At 33.8% G+C, this 9,528-nt stretch overlaps 1 protein-coding gene across 3 annotated transcripts in view; it reads right to left on the minus strand.

Moving 5' to 3' along the window:
- itsn1 (intersectin 1 (SH3 domain protein)) overlaps positions 1-5,992 on the minus strand; it is a 145,821-nt gene extending 139,829 nt beyond the window's left edge. For all 3 annotated transcript variants that reach the window (XM_061966681.1, XM_061966672.1, XM_061966690.1), the window contains exon 1: positions 5,835-5,992. The gene's annotated coding sequence lies outside the window, so the exon portion shown is untranslated. The remainder of the gene's footprint in view (positions 1-5,834) is intronic.
- Between the last annotated feature and the right edge of the window lie 3,536 nt (positions 5,993-9,528).

Raw genomic sequence — 9,528 nt, forward strand, 5'->3', positions numbered from 1 at the left:
TTTGTTGATGTTATTGACTTGTGTGGAGTGCTAATCAGGCATATTTGGTCAGTGCATGACTGCAAGCTCATCCATGCTAACATGCTATTTAGGCTAGCTGTATGTACATGTGTAGGTATATTTGAGCCCGTTTGATTTCCTTTACTAATGTATTTAATGTATAGTTGCATGTCTCATGACACATTATCTGGATGTAATATTGGCTGCATTTTGTTGTTCCAGACAACAGCAAACATTGCCCAGCTTGCAAAGATTGTAATAAATCCATTAGAAGAAGACAGCCTGTTGTTTCCTTCAACTTGAACACACACATCTATACCTTTGGCCATTCTAAGACTGTCATTTCCAGGAGTTATCTCACCCTCGGAGAAGCCTCCGTTTTACTAATGTTTTCCAATGTTGTAAAAATGTGTAGAATAAATATTACATTTCAACGAAGATTTGCGTCAGCCTGCGACACACAGTCATTTTGATAGTAGGCTAATATAGACACTTACATCATGCGTTGCCTTCATTATAACACTTATATACGACTTTTAAAGTAATTTTGATAGTAGACTAATATGGACACTTACATCATGTGTTGCCTTCATTATAACACTTATATACGACTTTTAAAGTAATTTTGATAGTAGGCTAATAAAGACACTTACATCATGTGTTGCCTTTATTATAACAGGTGTATAAGACTTTTAAAGTCATTTTGATAGTAGGCTAATATAGACACATCATGTATTGCCTTCATTATAACACTTGTATAAGACTTTTAAAGTCATTTTGATAGTAGGCTAATATAGACACTTACATCATTTGTTGCCTTCATTATAACACTTATATAAGACTTTAAAGTAATTTTGATAGTCGGCTAATATAGACACTTGCATCATGTGTTGCCTTCATTATAACACTTAGAAATTCATTTTGATAGTAGGCTAACATACTTACATCATGTGTTGTCTTCATTATAACACTTATATACGACTTTTAAAGTGATTTGATAGTAGGCTAATATAGACACTTACATCATGTGTTGCCTTCATTATAACACTTATATAAGACTTTTAAAGTCATTTTGATAGTAGGCTAATATAGCTAATATAGACACATCATTTGTTGCCTCCATTATAACACTTATATAAGACTTTAAAGTCATTTTGATAGTAGGCTAATATAGACACTTGCATCATGTGTTGCCTTCATTATAACACTTATAAAGTCATTTTGATAGTAAGCTAACACACTTACATCATGTGTTGTCTTCATTACAACACATATACGACTTTTAAAGTAATTTGATAGTAGGCTAATATAGACACTTACATCATGTGTTGCCTTCATTATAACACTTATATACCGGGTAAGACTTTTACAGTCATTTTGATAGTAGGCTAATATAGACACATCATGTATTGCCTTCATTATAACACTTGTATAAGACTTTTAAAGTCATTTTGATAGTAGGCTAATATAGACACTTACATCATTTGTTGCCTTCATTATAACACTTATATAAGACTTTAAAGTAATTTTGATAGTCGGCTAATATAGACACTTGCATCATGTGTTGCCTTCATTATAACACTTAGAAATTCATTTTGATAGTAGGCTAACATACTTACATCATGTGTTGTCTTCATTATAACACTTATATACGACTTTTAAAGTGATTTGATAGTAGGCTAATATAGACACTTACATCATGTGTTGCCTTCATTATAACACTTATATAAGACTTTTACAGTCATTTTGATAGTAGGCTAATATAGGCACTTACATCATGTGTTGTCTTCATTATAACACTTACATAAGACTTTTAAAGTCATTTTGACAGTAGGCTAATATAGCTCACAGACACTTACATCATGTGTTGCCTTCATTATAACACTTATATAAGACTTTTAAAGTCATTTTGATAGTAGGCTAATATAGCTAATATAGACACATCATTTGTTGCCTCCATTATAACACTTATATAAGACTTTAAAGTCATTTTGATAGTAGGCTAATATAGACACTTGCATCATGTGTTGCCTTCATTATAACACTTATAAAGTCATTTTGATAGTAAGCTAACACACTTACATCATGTGTTGTCTTCATTACAACACATATACGACTTTTAAAGTAATTTGATAGTAGGCTAATATAGACACTTACATCATGTGTTGCCTTCATTATAACACTTATATACCGGGTAAGACTTTTACAGTCATTTTGACAGTAGGCTAATATAGACACTTACATCATGTGTTGCCTTCATTATAACACTTATATAAGACTTTTAAAGTCAGTTTGACAGTAGGCTAATACAGCTAACATAGACACTTACATCATGTGTTGCCTTCATTATAATCCTTATATAAGAATTTTAAAGTCATTTTGACAGTCGGCTAATTTAGCTAATATAGACACATCATGTGTTGTCTTCATTATAACACTTATATAAGACTTTTAAAGTCATTTTGTTAGTAGGCTAATATAGATACTTACATCATGTGTTAATAGTAGGCTAATATAGACACTTACATCATGAGTTGCCTTTATTATAACACTTATATCAGACTTTTAAAGTCATTTTGATAGTAGGCTAATATAGACACTTACATCATGAGTTGCCTTTATTATAACACTTATATCAGACTTTTAAAGTCATTTTGATAGTAGGCTAATGTAGACACTTACATCATGTGTTGCCTTCATTATAACACTTATATAAGACTTTTAAAGTCATTTTGATAGTCGGCTAATATAGCTAATATAGACACATCATGTGTTGCCTTCATTATAAGACTTGTAAAGTCATTTTGATAGTAGGCTAATATAGACAACTTACATCATGTGTTGCCTTCAATATAACACCTATATAGGACTTTTACAGTTATTTTGATAGTAGGCTAATATATCTAATATAGACGCTTACATCATGCGTTGCCTTCGTTATAACACTTATATAAGACTTTTACGTTATTTTGATAGTAGGCTAATATATCTAATATAGACACTTACATCATGCGTTGCCTTCGTTATAACACTTATATAAGACTTTTACAATTATTTTGGTAGTAGGCTAATACATCTAATATAGACGCTTACATCATGCGTTGCCTTCGTTATAACACTTATATAAGACTTTTACAGTTATTTTGATAGTAGGCTAATATATCTAATATAGACGCTTACATCATGCGTTTCCTTCGTTATAACACTTATATAAGACTTTTACAGTTATATTGATAGTAGGCTAATATATCTAATATAGACGCTTACATCATATATACACTTATATAAGACTTTTACAGTTATTTTTGTAGTAGGCTAATACATCTAATATAGACGCTTACATCATGCGTTGCCTTCGTTATAACACTTATATAAGACTTTTACAGTTATTTTGATAGTAGGCTAATATATCTAATATAGACGCTTACATGATATATACACTTATATAAGACTTTTACAGTTATTTTGATAGTAGGCTAATACATCTAATACAGACGCTTACATCCTGCGTTGCCTTCGTTATAACACTTATATAAGACTTTTACAGTTATTTTGATAGTAGGCTAATATATCTAATATAGACGCTTACATCATATATACACTTATATAAGACTTTTACAGTTATTTTGATAGTAGGCTAATACATCTAATATAGACGCTTACATCATGCGTTGCCTTCGTTATAACACTTATATAAGACTTTTACAGTTATTTTGATAGTAGGCTAATATATCTAATATAGACGCTTACATCATGCGTTGCCTTCGTTATAACACTTATATAAGACTTTTACAGTTATTTTGATAGTAGACTAATATATCTAATATAGACGCTTACATCATGCGTTGCCTTCGTTATAACACTTATATAAGACTTTTACAGTTATTTTGATAGTAGGCTAATATATCTAATATAGACACTTACACCATGCGTTGCCTTCGTTATAACACTTATATAAGACTTTTACAGTTATTTTGATAGTAGGCTAATACATCTAATATAGACGCTTACATCATGCGTTGCCTTCGTTGTAACACTTATATAAGACTTTTACAGTTATTTTGATAGTAGGCTAATATATCTAATATAGACGCTTACATCATATATACACTTATATAAGACTTTTACAGTTATTTTGGTAGTAGGCTAATACATCTAATATAGACGCTTACATCATGCGTTGCCTTCGTTATAACACTTATATAAGACTTTTACAGTTATTTTGATAGTAGGCTAATATATCTAATATAGACGCTTACATGATATATACACTTATATAAGACTTTTACAGTTATTTTGATAGTAGGCTAATACATCTAATACAGACGCTTACATCCTGCGTTGCCTTCGTTATAACACTTATATAAGACTTTTACAGTTATTTTGATAGTAGGCTAATATATCTAATATAGACGCTTACATCATATATACACTTATATAAGACTTTTACAGTTATTTTGATAGTAGGCTAATACATCTAATATAGACGCTTACATCATGCGTTGCCTTCGTTATAACACTTATATAAGACTTTTACAGTTATTTTGATAGTAGGCTAATATATCTAATATAGACGCTTACATCATGCGTTGCCTTCGTTATAACACTTATATAAGACTTTTACAGTTATTTTGATAGTAGGCTAATATATCTAATATAGACGCTTACATCATGCGTTGCCTTCGTTATAACACTTATATAAGACTTTTACAGTTATTTTGATAGTAGGCTAATATATCTAATATAGACACTTACACCATGCGTTGCCTTCGTTATAACACTTATATAAGACTTTTACAGTTATTTTGATAGTAGGCTAATACATCTAATATAGACGCTTACATCATGCGTTGCCTTCGTTGTAACACTTATATAAGACTTTTACAGTTATTTTGATAGTAGGCTAATACATCTAATATAGACGCTTACATCATGCGTTGCCTTCGTTATAACACTTATATAAGACTTTTACAGTTATTTTGATAGTAGGCTAATATATCTATTATAGACGCTTACATCATGCGTTGCCTTCGTTATAACACTCATATAAGGCTTTTTAATGTTTTGCGGCTCCAGACAGATTTTTTTTGTATTATTGGTCCAATATGGCTCTTTCCACATTTTAGGTTGCCGACCCCCCGGCTTAGGCCTACTACGCTACTGTATTTCAATGCTGGTCATCACGGTGGTAGCTGGGGTGGAAAAGGTCAACAGTTGGGGTGGTCGATGGAACAAACAAGAACCAGGTAAAAAGTTGAGTGTCGTGTTGCGCAATCCTCCAAACTTTGGGCGCACTTTCTCCTCAGCGCCGGCGGTTGCCATAGGAACCAGTCCCGCAGCGGGTCCATCCGCGAACGCTGATGCCGAATGTGTTAAGTTGCCGTCACATTCTTCATCTCCTGGAACTATTTCACTAACCACCAGCGATATCTCGCATCCTGCTCGTCTGGCCAACTAAGTTGATTACGCACTAATGTAAGCAGGCGTTGTCGCGGGTCCAGTTTCCGGTGGGTTATAAGACGCCAAAGAGGCTGACGTTGACATTTAAATGGCACCGAGTTGTGTCCGTGCTCGGCGGCGCGGATGCACTGATTTCACGTTAGCATGGCGGCTAGCACTCGGCGAGGAGTGCATGGCCGCGGTAAAGAGCGTCTTGTCGCGCCGAAGCACATCCGCACACCTCCCCGGGACGCGGCCCGTCACACTTTAAAGGCCAAACGACTCCGGGCGGAAAAGACGGGCAAGCTAATGGACATAAACACGGCTAGCATCAATGCTAACGCGGCGGCTAGCGTCAGGGGACATTCTTCCCTCGCATCCTCACATGGACTCACCTCATAGTAACACCGCCATGGTGGAAGACCGCGTCAAGTGTGTCTCCGTCGACCACTTAATGGCGCGCCCTGGTCGTGCGGTTTTAAGTTCCGAAGGGAAGCGTCCCTGTGATGCTCCGGCGGCTCCGAGATCCCGACCGACTGAAGGGACTGTTGGAAAATGGGGGTAACGTCTGGAAAGTATCGCGAGACTTGACGTTTAACCAAAACTGCGGTAACGCGATCTCGCGAGAGATTTGCACGAAGGCTTGGGGATTAGTGACTTTATCAAAATGAAATAGACACTTGTGTTTTCTTGAACAATGCATATTTCAGTCATAAAGAACATTATTTGTGCATATGTAGAGAAATGTTACTGACATGTATCCTTGTAATTACTGATTAATGCATCTTTAGCTACTTGTTTTTATTTTATTTAATTGAGGGCCGCTTATTATTATTATTATTATTATTAAATGGGTTATACTTGTATAGCGCTTTTCTATCTTCAAGGTACTTAAAGCGCTTTGACACTATTTCCACATTCACACACACATTCACACCATACTTGCCAACCTTGAGACCTCCGATTTCGGGAGGTGTGGGGTGGGGGCGTGGTCGGGGGTGGGGCGGGGCGTGGTTGGGGGCGTGGTTAAGAGGGGAGGAGTATATTGACAGCTAGAATTCACCAAGTCAAGTATTTCATACATATATATATATATATATATATATATATATATATATATATATAAGATATCTACATCCTGAAAATATGCAAACAAACTGTGTTTAGATAATTGATACTTCAAACTTGCATAAATAAATATTAAGGAATATAACATAACTTGGGTTCTGATAGTTTCAAAATGTAATGAATAAAATGCTAAAGTTGTTGATAAACAAGCAATTATTTTAATAATTAAATATGGTCATTTTAAATGAATTATTATGATAATTTAAAATCAATTATTTCAAATATGTTTATTTTAATGTATAAAGAGTCACGAAAAAATACAAATAAAAATACAATTAATTTTGATGTTTTTAGCAAAATATAGTAAAAATGTATTTAGTTTTTTTTTTTTTTTATTAATAAATATATTTATTTTTAGGTAAGATAAACATAATAATACAATTTATCTCTAGTCTGGATGATTTAGTTCTTGTCACCCTGTTGTCCTCCCGTCATGAAAAAAGGCTGTCCTCACTCAAGTCTGCATGAAGCTGGAGGGGGCGTGGCTTCCAGCTCCGGCTGAAAAACGGGAGATTTTCGGGAGAATATTTGTCCCGGGAGGTTTTCGGGAGAGGCGCTGAATTTCGGGAGTCTCCTGGAAAATTCGGGAGGGTTGTCAAGTATGATTCACACACTGATGGCGGGAGCACCACCCATCAGGAGCAAGGGTGGAGTGTCTTGGTCAAGGACTCAACGGACGTGACTTAGTTGGTAGAAGGTGGTCGAACCAGGAACCCTCAGGTTGCTGGCACGGCCACTCTCCCAACCGCGTCACGCCGTCCCCAATTTAATATTATTATTATTATTATTTATCTTTATTTCACCTACATTAAAAAAATAAATCTGTATGTTTTTATGGTAAAAATAAATCAAATTTTGCTGTAAAATTTACATTTTTATTTTTTACATAATTTACTGGAAGTAAATTATCAGTAAGAAAGTAACAGTACAAAAAATCGTAGCTCAATTGCCATAACTTTACTGTAAAATTTACGAGTTTTTTTTTACGTAAATATTTTTTTTTAAATCACAGTAAAATTCTGGCAACCGAGCTGCCAGTTATTTGCCGTAAAAACAATAACTATAGGTTTGGCAGTTTATTACTCTAAATGGAAAAACCGTACCACCGTTTTTGTTTTATCCATTGCATTCGGTCTCCCCTAGAGGGGGGGAGGTTACCCACATATGCGGTCCTCTCCAAGGTTTCTCATAGTCATTCACATCGACGTCCCACTGGGGTGAGTTTTTCCTTGCCCTTATGTGGGCTCTGTACCGAGGATGTCGTTGTGGCTTGTGCAGCCCTTTGAGACACTTGTGATTTAGGGCTATATAAATAAACATTGACATTGACCGTTTTGTACAGTAAAGAAAATGGCAGCTCAGTTGCCAGAATTTTACTGTAAAATTTACTGGGGCTTCTTTTTTACATAAATATAAAATAAAAAATTACTGTAAAATTATGGAAACCCAGTTTTTATTGTAAATAACTGTATATTTTATAGTGAATAGCAAAACTATTTATTTTTTTACAATAAAAAAATGGCAGCTCGGTTGCCAAAATTTTACTGTAAAATGTACTTCTTTTTTTTTTTTTTTACGTAACTAGAAAAATGTGTTTTACGGCAAAATTATGGCAACTGAGCTGCCAGTTTTTATTGTAAATAACTGTATATTTTCTAGTGAATGGCAAAACACAGTTTTATTAGAACTTGTTTTTACGGTAAAATTATGGCAACTGAGCTGCCAGTTTTTTACCATACCAAACTGCAGATTTGACGATGTATTACTGCAAATACCAAAAATGGAACCGCAGATTTTTTGGCAGCTCATTTGCCAGAATTTTACTGTAAAATTGACTGTTTTGTTAACGTAAATAGAGAAATGTTTTTTCACAGCAAAACTCTGGCAACTGGGCTGCCAATTGTTTACCGTAAAAACAACAACTGTAGGTTGTACAGTATATTACTGTAAATGACAAATCGGTACCACAATTTTTTACAGTAAAAAACTGGCAGCTCAGTTACCAGAATTTTACTGTAAAATATATGCTGGTGTTTTTTTTTTAATGTAAAGACGAACGTACTTTTTACAGTAAAATTCTGGCAACTGAGCTGCAAGTTTTTTTTGTACCGTAAAAACAACCACTACTTTTAAAAGTATTAGTCAGCTTAGTTGGCAGAATTTTATCGTCCAAAAACAATGGTACTATTTTTTACATTTATAAAAAAAAATGCTGCAAAATCTACAACAATCTTCACAATTTTCCCGTAAAAACTACTGCTAAGATTAATTTTTACAGTGTACAATATTGATGGATAACTTGCTTAGAAATCATAAGTCAAGAAGCTATATTTGTTTCTATTTCACACAAAAAATTGTTTGCATTTATGATGATGTTTGTTGCATTATTCGATAATATTTCAGTTAAAAAAAATGTGATTGCGTGGAGTATTTTTCTCTCACAATGGACGGATTGAATAGGTTTAGTAAGAACATATAAAGTATTTTATTGAGACATGTTATTTGCATACTTTCGAGGGCCACATAAAATGATGTGGAGGGTTCACACCAGGGGCGTCACTAGCTTTTAAGGACAGGGGGGGCTTTGCCCCCAGGAGATGCACAGGATGCGAGCGAATGTTACGCACGAGCACAAAACTTCACAAACGGCTAACAAAGACTTAGAAATTATTCATTGTTATTATTATTATTTTTTTTAAATGCACGGGACGAAATGAAATGCTCCCCGGGACGATGGCTTTTAACCATATATTTTCTTTTTCTTTTTACGTATTTATTCATTTTACATTTTATATTAAATGTCTTGGTTTTTCCTCCCTCTGAAAATCCTATTAAATGTTTAACAAGCCATCCTATATTAATAAAACAGCTATTAATGTAACAATACAATAAAACAAATATATTTAATTATGTTTTTTTCATTATTTTAACAATATTACTTTATATAGATTCTACAAGAAA

The sequence above is a fragment of the Nerophis lumbriciformis genome, linkage group LG02, assembly GCF_033978685.3.
Source record: "Nerophis lumbriciformis linkage group LG02, RoL_Nlum_v2.1, whole genome shotgun sequence".
Classification (NCBI taxonomy): Eukaryota; Metazoa; Chordata; class Actinopteri; order Syngnathiformes; family Syngnathidae; genus Nerophis; species Nerophis lumbriciformis.